The sequence below is a fragment of the Pleurodeles waltl genome, chromosome 5 (assembly GCF_031143425.1).
Source record: "Pleurodeles waltl isolate 20211129_DDA chromosome 5, aPleWal1.hap1.20221129, whole genome shotgun sequence".
Lineage (NCBI taxonomy): Eukaryota > Metazoa > Chordata > Amphibia > Caudata > Salamandridae > Pleurodeles > Pleurodeles waltl.
This window is the reverse complement of record NC_090444.1, coordinates 1,452,425,331-1,452,443,290: the sequence shown is the minus strand read 5'-3', so window position 1 is coordinate 1,452,443,290 and position 17,960 is coordinate 1,452,425,331.

Sequence of the window (17,960 nt, the reverse complement as noted above, 5' to 3'; positions counted from 1 at the left end):
ACTATTTTGCTGTTCAGAGACCATGACGCTCGAGGGGGAGAGAGGTCCAATCGGGCGGTTGAGGGCTTCCCAGCATTTCGTGGACCACGTTAAGTTCCGCCCAGGGATGAAAGGCCTTTGTTTCTCTGCTCTATTATTATGATTGATTATTATGCTTGCACTGTGTTTATAATCTGAAGTATTCAGCTCTTTTATATTTTGCTTCCTGAACATCGTGGTGTGATCTTGTATACAGTTAATCAAAGCTTATATCTGTCAATGAACTCTTTGCTCATATATAAATAGATGCTCTTTATTGCTATTTTTATTCTACTTAGTTGATTTGCCAAATGCATACATTTACCTGAAATTCTAGTAAAGTTAAACTGTGTTCATAATTGGCGTGTGTCCTTCATTGAGCGTCCTTATTGATATATCAAACAGATCAGGTGTCAATCAGTCACCTGGATAAGACACCCCCTTTCTTGTTTTGTCATCCTCTCCTTATGTGCATTAGCATCATCTGGCAGAGGAGCAGAGGCACTGGCGATAGAGGGAGCTGCAACCCACAGGACACTGGAGGCAGAGTCCACCAATGCCGAGGTAACCAGTGGGACGGAGGGTGAGGGGAGCACCACGGCAGAGACTGGAGGGGACAACACAGACTCGAATACCTCCTCTGATGGGACCTTCCTGGTGGTGGCGGACACCTCTGTGACCACCCCAGCTGCAGGTACAGCCACCTCCCCCTGTACCAGCACCACCCTCCCAGTAGCACCTCACCGAGTTACCCAGGAGGGTTGTCATCTCTTTTCCCCCAGGCACCTCAAGCCCTGCCTCGGTGAGCCCTGCTGCCCTGAGTGAGGATGCTATTGACCTCCTGAGATCCATCTCTGTAGGGCAATCAACCAATGTGAATGCCATCCAAGGTCTGGCATCCCAGATGCAGCAATGCAATGCATTCCTGGAGGGCGTTCATGGTGGATTGGCGGCCCAACAGAGATCGATTCGGGCTCTGGCCTCCTCTCTGATGGCAGCCGTTGTCCCTGTTTCCACCATCCCCTCCAACTTCCACTTCCCAGTCCCATTCTCCTCAACCTCAACATATCCCAAGCACACAAACAGAAGAGCATGCACACAAGACAACACCCAAGAGTGTCACAGGCAAACACATGCACCACACTTCAGCCCACAGGCACTCACACAAACCCCATGCTGTTGCAGACACAACAACATCCACTGCATCCACTGTCTCCCCCTACTCACCCTCCTCCACCTCCCTCCCATTTCCATCCACACTCACACCTGCATGCACTACATCAATATCTACTACCAGCATCACCATACCCAGCAGAACACACACCTCACTGACACACACCTACACAACATCCATGCACACATCCCCTGTGTTCTCTCCCATCCTGTCTGTCCCCCCCAAAAGACACAAACGCAAGCACTCAGACACCCAACAGTCATCCAACTCACAACAGGATACAGACCCTGCACCTAAATCCAGCAGACATACGCCTCCAACAACCACTCCCTCAACCTCCACTCCCATTACTACTCCCTCCTCCTTCCCCAACGTCCCTAAAAAGCTTTTCCTTTCCCAAAATGACCTCTTCCCTACCCCTCCCCGTCTTGCACATCTGGGCACGGTACCAGGAACACAGCCCAGCACCTCAGCCAAACAGTCCACGGGGACAGTGGTAGAACCACCTACTTGTGGTGGTAAGGATACAAGAGCTACAACACTGAAGGGTAAAGATCCAGCACCACCTGGGATGAAAGAGTCCTGCACCAGCTGTGAGGAAGGGGAAGGAGCCTGCACCAGCTGTGAGGAAGGGGAAGGAGTCTGCACCAGCTGTGAGGAAGGGGAAGGAGCCTGCACCACCAGGCAGAGAGGGGAAGAGCCTTTCCACCCCTGCCAGGAAGGGTAAGGGATCCCCGACCCATGAACAGGAGGACAAGAGGCACTCTACACCAGCGTAAGCTGTCAAGCTAACACCGCCACCACCACCAGCTGTCATGGGGCCCCCACTGCCAGCCATGGATGTGCAGCCATCAGTGAGTGCAGGCGCTGCCCTGGAGCCTCCCCCAAACACCACCACCATGCAGCCATCAGTGATGGCAGAGGCTGCCTAGAAGCCTCCCTCAACCATCACCACCATGCAGCCATCAGTGAGTGCAGGGGCTGCCCAGGAGCCTCCCCCAACCACCACAACCATGCAGCCAACAGTGAGTGCAGGGGCTGCCCAGGAGCCTCCCCCAAACAACACCACCATGCAGCCATCACCGCCAACAGATGCTATGTAGTCCATCCTCTAGGGGCTACCGTGTGGGCTTCCCCCTCCAGAACCAGTGGGCAAGACACCCACTCCAGAGACTGTGGCCCTGCACTCCCCAGGACAAAGCCATTAGCATGTTGCCGCCTACAGAACCAGTGGGCAAGACACTCACCTGAGAGACTGTGGCCTTGCACTCCCCAGGACAAAGCAATGGGCATGTTGCCTCCTCCGCAACCAGTGGGCTTGGTCCCGCATCTGGCTGAGGTGCCCCCTCCCCCTGATGTGCCTGCCTATTTGCAAACTGATGCCCCTGCAGTGCTTTATCCGGATGTGCTCAGGATTCGAGTTGGGCCTTCGACTGTGCCCCGTGGCCATGTGGCCCTTTGAACTTTGGACTGGGCAGTCATACTTGTGTACATATCTGTTTCATTGCCAATTCAACTTATTAGTTTTGAATGTGATCTGATTACAATCACTTTCATCAATTCCTGTTGTCCTTGCATTATTCTGCCAATTTTCTGGGTTAAATAGTTTTTCGTGTGCAGCTGCTTGTGTGTATGGTGCGTGTGTGTGTCAGTGTGTGTTGTGCATGTGTGTGTCACTCTATTTTTCCTCCCTCCCTTCCTTGTGTGCTAGGCGGCTATACTCACCGTCATCGTCTTCTTCGGTGTTGGTGCTCCAGATGGAGCATAATGTAGAAGATCATCAGGAAAAATTGCAGTTCGGGTTCCATGACGGCGTGTTTCTTCCCTGTGTCTCCAATGGTGAGTCCTTTCACTTCTGCTCTCTGTTTCCGCCAGGCTTTTGTTGGCGTTGGTACCACCCTGGAAAAGGTGGTGGTTTCCTGTGTCAATATATGGTGGGTGAAACTTTGTCTTACACCTGGCTGTTGTTGGCTACCACTGTGGTGACTGTTGTTTCCGCCCTGGCGGTTGGTGTGTTACATTAGCAATCTATGGTAGATGTCATCGTCATGGTCATAATTTGGCAGTAATTACCACCATACTGTTGGCGGTATTACCACAACTTTATCACCCATCACCATGGTCATAATGAGGGCCTATATGTTAATTCAGCCACAGCCATGAATGGCCTTCAGCCGTGAATGGTGGGGTGGACTGGCAGGCCCTACAGCTGACTCTCTATAACCACCGAAACTTTTGCCATGCACTGCCTTTGTCCATGTACGCGGGGGTTAGCTGCAGAGGTTGGTCAGAGGCCAATCCCCAGGCCAACCTCCTATAACCATTGAACCCTGCACCACGCACAGCCTTTGGCCATGCATGGCAGGTGTAGCCATAGTTTCTGGCTTGTGGACAGGCCTTGCAACCAACCCCCTATAACTACCCATTGCAGTGGGATTGTCCATTGGGCCAGGTCTGGGGTTGAGTGGTTGTAGTGGGTTGACATCAACCCAAAGATTTTTCTGTGAAAAATATTTCATTGTTCCAACACAAGGAATGCTCAATATTCAAAACACTAGTAAATAAACAAACACACCACCACAAGATAGAAGATTTGAACCATCAACCTACTGACTGTCAGTCCAAAAGCTTTACCAATAGGCCACAACTGACTCTGTCATATTGACTATCAATTCTATAGACAGAGCTTTTTTTTGTTTTTCCAATAACTTTGGTGCCACAACATTTTCAAAACTTATAATTTGGTCAGTTCAGCTGCTGTTTTGGAAGTTTTGGGGTGATTAATCAAGCGGAGACTAAGAAATAGGGTGGTGGGTGGGAAAACACTTTTTCCCTATTCTTCATCAGTGGGATTTTTCATTTTTTTTTTGCACAACTACAGCCCTAACCACTGAACATAATTACACCAAATTTGGCAGAAAGCTAACTGTTGGTCCATAAAGCACGCTTTTTTTGTGATTTGGTGTGAATCCTTTCAGTCCTTTTGGAGATACTAAAGGGCAAAAAATACAGGTATCTGGGCATGCGGATCCTGAATGAATCAGTCTTTGGAGTCAGGAGGAATCAGATTGGCTGGTCGCAAACTTGTTACGGAAGTTGCTGCTGCCATTTTCTTTTATCAATGAACCATCCCTAGGGCCAAAATGGGGGCTGCAATGGAGAAAAAGGTGTCAGGGCAGTTTATTTATATGTGATACAACATTAATTAATAGTCTTAAACAATATTTTTTTGTTGTTTTCCAAAATCCGTGGATCCATCAGCGTGGCCCAGCGAGGCCCTCAGTGTAAATCTGCAAATGGATCTGCAGATTTCACAAAATATAAAAAAAATATATATTTACTTTCACACCCACTCCCACCCACTGTCACATCCAGACACACCCTCTCACACCCACCCTTGCAATTGGACAAATACTCTCACACCCACTCTCACATCCAGAGAGACACTCACACCCAGATATATACTCTCACACTCACTTTCACACTTTCAAAGCATGCCATACCGGGCAATTAGTCCATTTTAGATTCGTTTTATGTTTTCTGTTTCTCATGTTTTTGTTAGTTTTCATGTGTTTTACCAGTACTCTAATTGTTATCAAGGGAGCCTGTATGGGCAAGAGAGAGGTTGCTGGACCCCAAGTTTTTGTTTTAATGTTGCCCCTCTGTTCTGCCACCTTTAAGGCATCTCTGCATTTATTGTGGTTGGCCACAGCCACACTCCCTATGCTGGCCCTTTTAGGGGATGGACGGGCTCATCTGTGCAGCGTTCTCTAAGGAGAGTGATACTAACCCAACTATATTAGCGCTTCTACTTTCCTTGTAACAAGCTGCCATCAGAGCTATCTTGGGAGGTACCTAGCTCCCTGACTTTCTCAGCACATCATAACGGGCAATAAGCCCATTTTAGATTATTTTTGTGTTTTCTGTTTCTCACGTTTTTGTCAGTTTTAATTTGTTTTACCAGTACTCTTACCAACATCAGGGAAGCCTGTCTGGTTGAGAGAGGGTTTGCTGGACCCCAAGTTTGTGTTTTCATTTTGTCTCTTGGTTCTGTTCCTTCAAGTCATCTAAGCATTTGCTGAGCTTGACCACGCCCATGGCCATGCCCACTATACCAGCCCTTTTTAGGGATTTGACTGGCGCAGTGGGTATGACGCTGGTACTCCAAAAGCGGGATTGAGCCAAGTGTCAGGACTCCTGGCTGTTTGTTGACCCGTACCAGGGAAAAATTGTTGGATATTCGGCGTGGAGATGAGTGTCGGGGTGTGAAGTTTTCAATTGCTTAGATATTGCAAATCCATGTAAAACTCACAAATGTGACTATGCCTTAAATCTTAGGCCTAAGGAAACTAGTAAAGAGAAAACTTACTTCCAATCAAAAGGCTAAGCTATCCGGGGGAGACACTTAATTGTGTACTATTGAATGTGAGATCCTTAGTAAAGCACAAAATACAGTTTGCAGAATTTTGGGGGATTTTCTGTCCTGATTTAGTATTCTTTACAGAAACTTGGCCGGATTCCTCATCAGACCCTGATTTAAAGATGTGATTCCTAAAGAGTATGATATACACAGTGTTGATAGGCAAAAGAAACGAGGAGGAGGAGTGGTGGTTGTTTATCGTAATCATCTTAAGGTAACTCTCAACCAAATCTCATATCTGGACAGTGAAGGCATGTTATTTAATTTTACATTCAACAATGCCACCACCTTTAATGGATCATGACTCTACGGGCCACCCGGCCCTAAAGCCAGCTTCATATCTTGCATTTGGACATTTATGGAGTCTAGCAATGGCCTGCTTAGCTTTAATCTTCTAGGTGGTTTTAATTTCTATCTGGAACAATGTGAAAATCCGGAAATTGAGAACCTTATTGGCTGCCTATGCAGTTTTGTCTTATATCAGTTAGTCTCTCAACCTACTTACAGTGCCAACCATATGATAGATGGCATTTTTACGAATAATCCTGCTCTCACTTTTGATAAAGTTATCCTTTGAAATTGGACAAACCATAAAGCATTATTTTTCTCAATCTTATAATGCCTATAAAGAACCATGATGATCTGAATGTGCCAAAAGTTATCAACACGCATCCATGGTCCAGAATTGACAGCCTCGAACTTGATGAGTTGCTGAAGAATAATAGTCCAACCTTAGACGGCAGCATCAAAGAGGCCACAGCTAATTTTACCTGTTTGTTAGATGATGGGCCAAGAAGCTAGCAACTAAAAAAACTCTGAGAAACGTTGGGAAAAATCCTTCTTCCCCATGGTTAGCACTGGAATTAAAACTACTTAATGTAGAGCTCAAAAGAGAAGCTGGAGAATGCCCTATAGTTCTGAGTAAAAAAGTAAATATAAGATAGCTCCTAAACAATATAAAGCACAGATTATTTGGAGGAAATCAAAGTATTTTCTAGATAAAATCTGTGCAGCAAAATGTTCTACTAAAGAGCTTTTTAATAGAGTTACCTTTCTTGTAAAATGAAATACCACGAAATGTTTGTTCCCTTTCAAATATTATGTAACAAGCTAGCTGAGATTTTCCAAGGTCAGGTAAGTAAGGTCTATACAGAATTCAAATGTGCTAAGGATAGACTGGTTAACATATCTCCCCCCTCCCCAGTACCTCAGAAACTACCAAAGGAGGTCAGAGACAGCTAGATGTTGTTGGACAGTTTTGCCCCATTTTGTCCACCCTTGTTCTTCACATGGTCTCTAAGACAGTTGCAAGGCAACTCGCTATCCTCTCGAATAGGATTTTGTTCACAGATCATCCATTCGCCCATTACTTTAAAAACCCTCTTTGGAGTTCCTGAGGATACCAAAAGTTACCGCCCAGTTTCAAGACCACCTTTGTCAGCTAAAATCTTGACGAAGGCTCTTAATCAGTGTCTTATATAATTTTTAGACACTATCATTATCCTTGACCCCTCTCAACATGGCTTAATGCCATTACATTGCACAGAATCTGCATTATTAGTGGCAACTGAAGAGATTCGTAGGCAGGTGGACTTAGGAGGTAGTGTTGCATGCATTCTTCTCGATCTCTCTGCTGCTTCCAACACAGTGAACCACTCTGTGCTTGACAGGCAGTTAAAGAGTATAGGGATAGGGGGTGCAGCTCTTACCATCCTCACTTCATTTTAATCAGAAAGAGAACAGAGGGTGTTTTTTGGAGTTAATGTCTCAGACCCTTTCTATTTACCATGTGGGGTACCTCAAGGCTTCTCATTGTCCTCCAAGGTTTTTGATATCTATGTCAGCCTATTGGCCAAACCTATTAGGTCATTCAACTTTGAGGCTGTGGCCTATGCTGATGATATGCAAATAGTGGTATCTATCTCATCAAATATGACTGAAGTAGCAAATTAAGAAGCTGTCGAGCCAATATTGAGCTGTGGATGCAAAATAACTGTCTAAAACTGAATTCAGAAAAAACAGAGGTTATCTTATTTGGTAATGATACCTTATTTTAGAATAAATCCAGGTGGCCCCCCAAACATCAGATATATTCTGTGGGTGTAGAAAGTAGAACACTTAGAAATATTATTCAATGGAGAGCTCTGCTTTTCCTCCCACAGTATCCTACTGTTTCCATCTACTTGGAATCCTACGGAAAGTGTTCCAGTGTATTCACTTGAAAATGCAAAACAATGTCATTGTAACATTAGTACTATCTAGAGTGAACTATTGCAATGCATCTTTATCTGGGGAACAAAGAACAAGGTCAATTAAAACTCCAATCCCTCCAAAATGCAGCTGCTCATTTGCTGCTTAAAGTACCCAAATACAGCATCATATCCAAAGGACTGCAGGCCCTTCACTGGTTGTCAATCAGTGAACAAGTGAAATTTAAAACCCTTAGTATGGCCCAGAAGGCTCTGCATGGGGAACACCGTTTATATTTTCAAATAATCTTCACCTGGCATGTTCACTCTAAAAAATAAAGAGAGCCAGATGGGGAGGGATACGTTTTTCTTTTCTAACAACCATGCCTCTTGTTCTAAGGTTCCAATCCAATAGAACTTCTTTTAGAAATTTGCTTAAAACATGGCTCTTTTCTAAACTCAGTAATTAGTCAATCTACCTATTTCTTAGAGAATGCTAGCGCTAAGACGGGGTTCTGCAAAGTTGGTCCTGGAGAGCCGGGTCCATGCCAGATTTTTAGCATATCCACATTTATAAAAAAGATGTTTCAGAAATCTACATGTTTCTAAATGTGGATATGCTAAAAATGTGGCATGGACCCGGCTCTCCAGGACCGACTTTGCAGAACCCTGCGCTAAGACATCTCAGCAATTGTGTGCTTTATAAAAACTGTACTTAGTCACTTACTTACACCCATACAGACACTATCACATCCACTCTCACACTAAGAGAGACTCTCTCACACCCACTATCCCACTCACATACTCTTACACCCACTCTCACAATCAGACAGACACTCGCATGTCCACTCTCACACCCAAACACTCTCACATCCACTCTCACACCCAGACAGACACTCTTACATCCACTCTGAGATCTAGTCAAACACTCTCATAGACAGTCTCTCTCCAAGAAAGACTCTCACACACACTTTCACACCTAGACAAACACTCCCAGGATCACTCTCACACCCAAACACTCTCACACCATCTCTCAAAGCAAAAGACAGCCTCTCTCACACCCAGACCAGACATTGGTTCACCCACTTTTACTTGCAGACATACACACACATCACACAGCCTCTTACATCCACAAGTTCTCAAGCATAGTCTCATGCGATAAATGGAATGTGGAATAGATCTGAAGACAAAGATGCAGTTTGATGAACTGGGTTTAAATTGAAATGCACATAGATGGCTGATATTTGTGATGGAAGTTGCAGCCGCCATTTTCTTTTATCTGTGAACGGTCTCTGGAGCCAGAACAGGGGGTGCAATTGAGATAAAGGGGTCAGGGTAGAGGTTCCCTTGCCCCCAGGGGGTTTACCTATATGTGATACAACATTATTAAATGGCTTGAAATTGTCTTAAACAATATTTTTTGTCTGTGGATCCATCCGTGGAGCCTAGGGTGGACTCCGGTGTAAATCCATGAGCAGATCCGCGGATTCTGTGAAATCTAAAAAAATATATAAATACTCACTTTTACACTAACTCTCACATTCAGACACTTCCTCTCACAACCTCTCTCACAATTAGACAGACACTCTCTCATCCACTCTCACACCAATAAATATACTCTCACGCCCACTCTCACACCCAGATAGACACTCTCACACTCACCCTCACACCCAGACACTCACACTCACTGTCACACCCAGAGAGACACTCTCACACCCAGACACAATCTCTCACACCCACTCTCACACCCAGACAGACACTAGTTTGAAAACAATCAAGTACACCTGGTATTTTTCTTTTAGAATGGTTTATGGTGCTGTCCTGAAACTGTTATGAACTTGTGATCTCCTGCTACAACAGAATGTTGCAAAGTATAATACTATGGTAATAGAGCTAGAGGAGCATGGGGAAAGGATAAAAAGACTTTGTAGTTGAAGTTCATGTAAACAAAATATTTAAAAAGTGTTTCACTGTGAATTCATTATTAAGGTAGGAATATACATGATAGTGTTTCACAATATATATTGGGAAAATTAAGTTTGCAGTTTCACACAATTCTGTGTATCTATCTGTGGAGATACAAGGGGGGCCAAGCTGGGTTTTGCAGAGAATTTGCAGAGTTGGCTGAAACTGGTATGGAATTTGGCTATCTTTTCAGGAGTGTTGGAAAGGGTTAAGAGCAAAATCTAATCAGAAGATGCATAGCAAAACCTAGATATGAAAACTACATTTTTTTTTATAAACACATTTTTTATTGCTTTTAAAAGGAACATACAAAGTATATAGGTAACATACAAGCCCTGGTCCGTTGGTCGCCGGCTGAACAGTCAATTCTAATCTGACATTTCTGTACTCGGGATACACAGGATTCTCCAAGATTTCTTAGTTTGAAATGACAGAATATGCACAAAGTCTACTAAGCCCCTTTAGTCTAGCAATCCCGTCCATTTCCCCCAAATCTTCTCAGACTTATGGGGACATCCCCTTGATTTGTACACCACTTTTTCATTGGCTGCACACCAGTCCACCCTGCCTCCATTTCTGAAGGGAGGGGCCCCTGGGGGTCTTCCAAGTGGCGGCAATGTCTCTCTTGGCCACCATCGTCGCTGTTCCGACCAAGGTCTTGTCCGCTCTAGATCCCTCCATGTCATCCATCACCCCCAATAGTACCTGTTTGGGGGTCAATACCTGCGTTACTCCCAAGACACTGTTCAGCTCGTGGTTTACTCCCTCCCAGTACACCCGAACCACGGGGCAGGACCATATCATATGAAAGAAGTCGGCCTGGTTTTCACCGCATCGTGGGCATTGGGCCGAGTTGCGGAAACCCATCTTGTGCAGTCTATCTGGAGACAGATATGCTTTATGTAGAAAATAAAATTGTGTCGCCCTCAGCCTTGCCGACACTGCCAGCGTTTGGGGAGCCATCAATGCTTCCGCCCAGTCCGCCTCCTCAAGTGGACCCACCCAGATCTCCCATCCCTTCCTAAGGTGGTCAAGGTCCCCAGGTGCGTTGGTAACTAACATTTTGTAGATCTGAGAGACGCCTTTCTTCCCCAGACTTCCCATGAGTATTTTAGCCTCCACTGGGTTGAATTCCGGTACGGGAGTCAGCTCTTTTAGGTGCATAGCCAGGGCATGCCGGAGTTGGAGATATCTAAAAAATTGATTCGGGGACAATTGGAACTCTTGTTGAACTTCCTGAAAGGACTTCATCATACCTCCCTTCCGCACATCTCCCACCAAGGATATGCCCAGTGTGTCCCAGTTCCCGAATCCCTTTATTTCGGCTGTCTCTTTCAGCCAGCTACCATGCCACAATGGGGTTTGCCCAGTAACCACTTTGTTCCAACCAGTGTGCCTTAGGGCTGCTCTCTATGCTAAAAAGACCGCCTTGGTGATAGGCTCCAGTTCCCTTGGGATCAGTGCACCGTATAGCACATTCTGGATACGGGAATACCCCAAAGCGTCTAATTCTACCTGGTAAGCTGGGTCCGACCACCCCCCGTTGAACCAATCGTGAGCCACCAGGTGTTGTGTCGTCAAGTAGTATAGGTAAGGGTCGGCCATGCCCAGTCCCCCATCGTATACCCCTCTTCGGCAGTTCCGGGACGCTACTCGGTGCCTTGCCCCTCCCCATATAAAGGAAATGGTAATGCCATCCAGCTTTCTAAACCATGATCGGGGGATCGCGAACGGCAGGTTCTGGACCACATATAGAAGACGTGGTAGGACCATCATCTTGTATAAAGCTACACGGCCCAACAAGTTCAGGGGCAATGATTGCCATCGCTTAAGGTCTTCCCGTATGCGAGACGCAAGTGGAGTCAAGTTCAGGGACCAGGCTAGCTCTGGGAGCAGCGCAACCCATATCCCTAGGTATTTAAAACTTAGCTGATGCAGGGGGATCACCTCTTGCCAGTCAAAGCACTCTCGCGACCGTGCCAGAGGAACCAGTACCGATTTGGCCGGGTTCATTTTGAGCCCTGAAGCCTCCTCAAAACGCCGTAATAGATGGAAACCTCGGGGGCCGGTCACTCCCGAGTTCGGCATGTACAACAGAACATCGTCCACATATAGGGCCACTCGGTCTTCGTACGAAGAGCCCCACTTCCAACCTTGGTAAATCGGGTCTTTCCTTATCATCTCCGCCAATGGTTCAATGGCCAGTGCAAAAATGAGAGGGGAGAGGGGGCATCCCTGTCTGGTTCCACAATGAATCGGAAAGGCCGAGGACAGGACTCCATTGACCTGCACCCGTGCCGTAGGCTTTGTATACAGGGCCCGGACCAGTCGGCGGAACCTTGGTCCAAAACCGGCACGCCAGAGCACCGCAAAAAGGAACCCCCAGTCAACTGAGTCTAACACTTTTTCGAAGTCGATGAACAGGAGGGCTAGGTGTTGGGGCAGTCGGTGTCGCCCCGCAAGGGCCACCTGAAGCCTTCGTATACAGTGACGCGTACTACGTCCGGCCATGAAACCCTGATCCGGGTGCACCAGCAGGGGCATCACCCTCTTGAGACGAGAGGCCAGTATCGCAGCATAGATTTTTACTTCACTGTTAATCAGAGATATGGGCCTGTAGTCCGCGCAGGAGAGGGAGGGGGGTTGAGTCTTAGGCAATACAACAATGGTGGCAACATCTAGCCCCTCTGGAAAAAGGCCTTTCTGGTCAACTTCTGCATAGAGATTCATTAGATGCAGGACCAGGTCATCCCTGAACCTCTTATAATATTCTGGAGGAAAACCGTCAGGCCCGGTAGTTTTCCCCACTCCCATCGCCGCTATAGCCTCCCCAATTTACGTTTCTGTGAACGGTTCCTCCAATGCCCGGACATCCACCTGGGGCAGTTCTGGGAGCGAAGTGTCTGCCAGGAACCCGTCTGGGGAATTCATCTTCTCTGAATTTGTCACTCGGTACAGGACCGTATAGTATTCAGCGAACGTTTCGGCCACCTCCTGGAGTTCAACCAGCCGTTCCCCATGCTTATTGCAAATTTCATGGACGATTCGGGGAGCTTGTTGTTGGGAAATCAACCAATACAGTAGTTTCCCTGTTTTATTACCCCAACCATAAACTCGGGCCGTGGAAGCGCGCCACATGTGTTTGGCCGCTTCTAGGGATATACTACGAATCTCCTCTTGAATCAGCAGGAGTTGTCTGGTTATCCGTTCATTCAGGTGTGTTTCTTGCTCTGCCTCGAGATGAATGGTACAAGCCTCCAGATGGGCAATACGAGAGTCCCGGTCGCGTTCCCACGCACGGATTAGGCCTCTAGCAGTCCCTCTCAGCACCGCCTTGCTCGCCGCCCATAGGTTTCCGGGCGACCTCACCGAGCCCCCATTAATCTTAAAGTATTTGCGTAATGACTTCCTCAAGCTATCGACATAGTCCTCGTCCTGTAGGTACCATGCATTTAGCCTCCACATGGAGCGGATCAGCGGGTTTGCGAGGCCCATCTTGAGGCGGACCGGCACGTGATCTGAGATCCCCCGCGGTAGAATCTCGATTTGGGAGAGGTGACTGCAGTCGTTGGCCGACATGAAAACCAGGTCTATCCTGGATTGTGTGTTGTGAGCTGCAGAGATATGTGTGAATTGCGTGCGCCTTGGTTGCCAAGCTCTCCAGGTGTCGCAGAGCCCCGTTGATGACATCCATCCGGACAGACTAGCGGTCAGGGCCTGTCGGTGGGCTGAGGATCCCCCACTCGTGTCCAGCCCTTGGTTTGGGACTGCATTGAAGTCACCCCCTATTATTGTGTTCCCTGGGGGCAGTTCCGCCAATATTTGTGTCAGATCCCCCAGAGTCTTACGCACCATATTCGGGGGGGCATATACGCTCACGACGCTCATTGTTCGGCCCTCTCTAGTATCTGAGATCGCCACATATCTCCCTTGCGGATCTCTCCATTCTTGTCTCACCACCATTGGTAGTGAGCGATGCAGCATTATTGCCACCCCCCTTGAGCCTCTTGTGAACCCTGCGTGAAACACCCTGTCAAATCCTCTACGGGCTAAGAAGGGACACCGATTTTCCATGAGATGTGTCTCCTGCATCAGGAGTATATTGGGATTATAGGGGTCATTCTGACTTTGGCGGGCGGCGGACCCCGTCTGCCAAAGTAACCCCGTCGAAAGACCGCTCCGTGGTCAAAAGACCGCAGGGGTCATTTCGACTTTCCCGCTGGGCCTGCGGGCGACCGCCAAAAGGGCGCCCGCCGGCCCAGCGGGAAAGACCCTGCAACAATGTAGCCGGCTCCGGAGTTGCAGGGGTGCGACGGGTGCAGTTGCACCCGTCGCGATTTTCACTGTCTGCAAAGCAGACAGTGAAAATCTTTATGGGGCCCTGTTAGGGGGCCCCTGCACTGCCCATGCCAGTGGCATGGGCAGTGCGGTGGCCCCCAGGGGCCCCACGACACCCGTTCCCGCCATCCTGTTTCTGGTGGTGCAAGCAGCGCCGCCATGGAGGATTCTCCGGGCCAGGGGAAATCCGGCGGGAAACCGCCGGATCCCCTTTTCTGACCACGGCTTTATCGCCGCGGTCAGAATGGCCCTGGAAGCACCGCCAGCCTGTTGGCAGTGCTTCCGAGTCCCTCCACCCTGGCGGTCCATGACCACCAGGGTTGGAATGAAGGCCTAGGTCTGTGGACGTGAGCAAGCACCGCTGACCTTTTAACCTTATCGAGGAGCCCATTAACATTCCATGATATTATGTGAGTCGTCCCCATTTTTCCCTCTTGTTTGTCTATGGACTGGCCTCATTGATCTTTCCCCTGGCTCCCTTTGTGTGACCCGGGGCGGATGGGAATCTACTCTACTTGTATGCATTCTTTGCTGGTGTGACCTACTTCCATTATTTCCAGCCGGCAATTGAGACCATAAGCCTGTATTAACTGTGAAGAACAATAACAAACCAAACATACCCCCCAACTCCCCACCCACCCCATACTTCCCCCCAGAAGCATCCGTCGCCCAATACCAACAGCTCACTCCCGAACATAGTGAGCTGATAACTGTAGTGTTCGAGCTATGGTGGACCCTCCATTCTTGCGGATTAAGAAGTGTTACGTTTGAACATAAGCACCATGACCTCGTCCTGGTCACTGGCTCTTTTGGCCCAGCCCTCCCCTTCACAACACTGGGCTTCGAGAAAGGTCAGTATCCTCCGCCGTCACCGGGAGCAGTTCTCCAGAGTCTCCGACTCAGCGGTCATCACCACCGTCCCCTGGTGCCCCTTCCGCCGTCGACCCCGGAGCCGTTTCCCCCGCGGAACCCCGGGGGGAGCCCGACAGAGAGCCCCCCATCTCTTTGCGTCTTCTGGAGCGAGTTCTCCGGTGGGATCCCCCTGGTCGCCGCGATTGGTTGTTCTTCTGTTGACCAGTGAAGGCCCGTCGCCATTCCTCCCCATTAGGGCCCAACAGGACCTCTTCAGTCAGCCATGTCCATGCCTGTTCGGGGGACTCGAAGAAGTAGGTCTTGTTGTTGCAGACCACCCTTAGTTTGGCCGGGAAGAGAAGGCGGTATGACACCTCCATCGCTCTCAACTTTTGTTTAACTTCTATGAATGAGCGGCGTTGCATTTGAACGTCTCTTGTGTAGTCAGGGAACACCATGATTTTGGTTCCATCGCAGTGCAAGTCTCCTTTTGATCTTGCCGTCTGAAGTATCGCATCTCTGTCCTGAAGTTAAAAAGTCTGAGGATCACCGGCCGCGGCGGGGAGCCCGGGGGGGGGTCTGGCCTGCAAGGCCCGATGAGCGCGTTTAATTGTGAACCAGGGTGTTAAAAGATCCCGGGGCATCCAGGACCGGAACCAATCCTCCAGGAATGTAGCCAGGGAGGAGGCCGCTGTATTTTCCGGCAGTCCCACAATTCTGAGGTTATTGCGGCGGGATCTATTTTCGGCATCTTCAGCCCTTCGGTATAGTTCTGCTGTTCGGGCTGTTAGCGTTGATACCTGTGTTTTGAGGGCAGCCAGGTCGTCCTCCTCCGTGGAGATTCTGGACTCCGCTTCCGCGATCCTCGCTGTCGCGTTGTGGAGGTCCTGGCGTACTTGGGCCACATCCACCCTCACCTCTCCGATTTTAGCCTCCACCGCTTCTTGAGATGACTGTATCACTTGGAGGATGGCCGCCAGGTCACTGCTCCCAGTTTGTTTCCCTTCGCCACCTTCCGCCTTTCGGTCATCCTTTGGCGCTCCACTAGGGCCTGTGGCAAATTGGTCGATATGCGTCTATGCTGCGGCAGGCCGGGTTTGTGTGTTCTTCCCCATTACGTCCGCCCTCTGGAGCCTGCTTGCAGGCTGCCTCCATGTAATGCTTCTCGCACCTCCCGACGTCGTTTTTTGGACCGCTATTGTCCAAGAGGGGGGGAGGGGGAAAGAGGGCAATTCTTTCAGTTCTACCGGTGTGTCTTTGATTTCAACTTTTCCACTTCCCCTCCCGTAGCACAGATCACTCGCCTCGGCTCCGAAGTTTCCTGGCCCAGGGTCACTCCTCACCTCTGACCATGGGGGCTCCTCCTCTCCTCCTGCGCCAGGGTCTCCAGCTTGGCCCGCTCCACTGTCCATCCCCCACACACTTCAAATCTCAGAGTTCCATCCGCTCTCCAGAGCCTTGACCTCATTTACTTTTCATTGTCCAGGGGCCCTGGGGGCAACACCCCGGACGGGGGTGGGCCGGGGGAGCAGGGAAGGGCCCCCTCCCGCAGCAGCAGCCACTCAGCGGTGCCTCGCCAGTCCCAGGGGGGAAGTGGGGGGCCACCCCGCTTTGTTTCCACCCACCGGGTGATTTTTGGTGTCTGTCAGGCCGCCGCTCCTGCCCCCGCTCCGGCGCCACCTGCGCCTCTCCTCCGGTCAACGGGAGCACGGGAGGGGGAAAGAGAAAGAGACCCTCGCTTCTCGCAGCCGAGGCTGCTAGGATCCACAGTTTTTTGCAGCTGGAGCACCCGCCATTTTGCACGCGGGGCGCTCCGCTTGAAAATCTCCTTTGCTTGTCGCCGGTTTTGCAGCGCGGACCGGCGCCTACAGTCCCTCGCGCTGCCTCTGCAGTCCCTCCCTTCCCTCGGGAAGGACCGTCTGCAGCCTCAACCTCCGCCTCTTATGTCTTCGGAGCGCCCGCCATGTTGGATGCGGGACACTCTGTACGTTTTTTGCTCCCCCTTTGAGCCGAGAGCTCCGGGACGCAGATCAAAACGTCCCCAGAGCTGCCCCCAGTCTTCCTCGGCTTCTCTTCTCCTCAAGGGAGGGCCGTCGGTGCGTGTATCTTGAGCGGATGACAGAGGGGTCCGGAGCACTGATAAAGTGCGGCCGCCATCTTGACGCTCAAGCCACGCTAATGAAAACTACATTTTGATTCAGTTTGTGATTCTGTAACCTTGAAAACAAAGTTGAAAAGGTTGCTATTCATGGTTCCATTGCCTGAGACTGGTACATCATTCTTTTATGCAGGTTTTGCATTCTTTCAGTGAGAAGAAATTCTAACTGGTTCTGAGAAACACATATACACAATACCAAGGACTCTTAATAGGTATGTGTTTTGGAATCTATTTTAGTTTATAATGTGTTAATAGGAATGGGAAAATATAATGTTCATAACAACTACAAAAGAATTTAAGGGATAGATATGTTATACCAATGATGAAATGTAGAACCATAAGTAAAGAAATATTTCAGTTCTATTTTAACACATAAGACTGAAACCTTAGCCAGCTTATGGGTAAGTTATGGAGTAGAGTAGTTAATTATTAGAAGGTGAAAGAAATTCTTGTCTGTTACAGATTCGTATACTCCAACATATATTGAGGCTGTATGCATACTCCAAGTGTTTTATCTAATAATAGAATGATAAAGGCACTAAAACATCTAGTCAAAGAGTAAGAGAGACAATTATTCATAGATGCAAACACTCAGGCAGCAGTTATATTTCACATAGTACTGGAGTGAGTTATGCAGAGAGATATATACCCCTGTATTCACCAAATTTACTTAGACACTTGCTGGGAAACTCAATCAGATATGCAGGCAATAACTGATGTGACCAACTTTCACTTGTACTTGATTAAATATGGTTGAGGTTCACTACTACAGAAACTGGTTGTACAGTTTTATTGTCACCTTGAGGTGCCATTAGAAAGACTGCTTGTTAATAATTTAACTGTGGT